The sequence below is a fragment of the Trachymyrmex cornetzi genome, unplaced genomic scaffold (genome assembly GCF_001594075.2).
Source record: "Trachymyrmex cornetzi isolate Tcor2-1 unplaced genomic scaffold, Tcor1.1 scaffold46, whole genome shotgun sequence".
NCBI classification, from domain to species: domain Eukaryota; kingdom Metazoa; phylum Arthropoda; class Insecta; order Hymenoptera; family Formicidae; genus Trachymyrmex; species Trachymyrmex cornetzi.
In genome coordinates, this window is record NW_017299400.1 from 127,782 (window position 1) to 129,757 (window position 1,976).

Consider the following 1,976-nt stretch of genomic DNA (forward strand, 5'->3'; position numbering starts at 1 on the left):
GAGTCGCTAGTATGATACGGCTATTAGGCGGCAATGATTGTGTTGTCAATCCTGAAATAAAAACGTATTCATTTACATTTGTGATTAGTTTTATGTATATAGAATTTTATTTATTATATAATTTATTAGCTCGCGAATACAATAATATAGGAAGCCTTAAGCCTTAAGGAATTGGTCAATCACAATCGAATGTGAGAAGAATAATCGACTATGATTGGTCAATTTTTTAAGGCTTAAGGCTTATTCTATTGTGTTTGCGAGGTAATACTTCTGCTTCTTTCTTAAACAAATATAATTAGAAAACATAACAATAAGTATATGAGGTTATAAATCCCACACCTGTATTAGTGTTTAAAAACTGATAGTTTTTACAAAATCTTTTCTGTGGGGGTTGGTTTTCATATTCCTCAACATGTATTTCTTGCAGACATATATTATCCTGATCTAGTTCTACGATACTTTCACACACATCAAATCCTCCTTGTGGAATATTATGCAAACCCGCTGCTTCTGGAGTAATAAATTCTAATAATTCTTCTTTTAAAGGGGAGAAAGATATCTTTATTGGTGATCCTCCACCTGTTTTTAAAGCATCATTTCTTCGTTTTGTCTCTTTTTTTAGGACATACATCTTCCAATCTTTCCATGTCTGTGTCCAAAGTATTTAACATATTAAAATTATTTTTATATACTATTATATAGTAAGAAATTAATTAATATTTAGTATATTGTACAAAATTTAATATATAGTATTATTATATAGTAAGAAATAAATTTATATATTTAGTATATTGTACAGAACATTCAAGTTATATAAACATTATACAGAAGATTTAAGGCTATGTTAGGTATACACAGAGACACAAATGCCATAATATCCGAATAAGTCGCATATATGGGAGAAGGTGTGAAAAGGAACAGAAAGAAGGCATGAAAAAGTATGGCAAGGCATCTGTGTCTTTGTGCGTACACATGTGCCAATGTCTGATAAAAAAAGAAATTAATCAACCTTTAACCATTCTGCACTAGTTTTCATAGGACCAACGTCAGCTATGTTTATTGTACGTGCCAAGTCTTCCAATAGGTCTTTCTTAAAAATTATAAAATTGTATATAAAATAATAATATTTTCTCTCAAAATTTACATATAATACATACCATTTCTTTTCGACTTTCTCCTTTTGTACGTAACCTTCCTCTTGCTACTTGTGGATGCAATCTCATCTATTGAAGCATTATTTCTTTTTGTTTCTGTGTTGTATTCATTTAAGATAATTATACAATACTCCCGCAGCTCAAAAATCGATGAAATTAGGCTTATTCGACGCGTTTTTGCAACGAAAGAATCTGGCAGAAATAAGCCGCGGACCGAAATATTAAGCGTTAATTGACGATTATGGATTTCGACTATGCGGCCCTTTTAGTTGAAATCCATGTGCGACAGAACAGTTATAGAAATATTAATCTTTAAATTTCGTATAGGTACTTTGGCTCGAAGAGTAACAAAGCACATGCGCATGAGGTCACAAAGCATGGAAGTTACTAGATATTTACTAAAGTATTATAAAATACGAAACACGCGTACATCACTTTTCCCTTTTAATCAAATTGGTTGATGGTTAAGGGCCTGAGCACAATAGAGGAACAGGAATTAGATATTAAGATTTTAACCTATCAGAAACTGATTTCATCGGAATACATGGTTTCTGATAGGTTGAAATCTTAATATCTAATTCTTGTTCCTCTATTGTGCGCAGGCCCTAAAAGTGAAAGATAAACATATTGAAAGACAATGTGGTTAGCACTGTCTTACTAGTGACTTTTGCTTCGCAACATTACGTGAGTGATTAAAATTGTTGTGTTAACCCAAATTTTATATTTAAAATATAAAGAGGAAGTGATAATAGTATTTTACACATGTTAAATAACGGTATTTTATAATAGTTATTATAAATATTGCAAACTTTTTCACTTTTC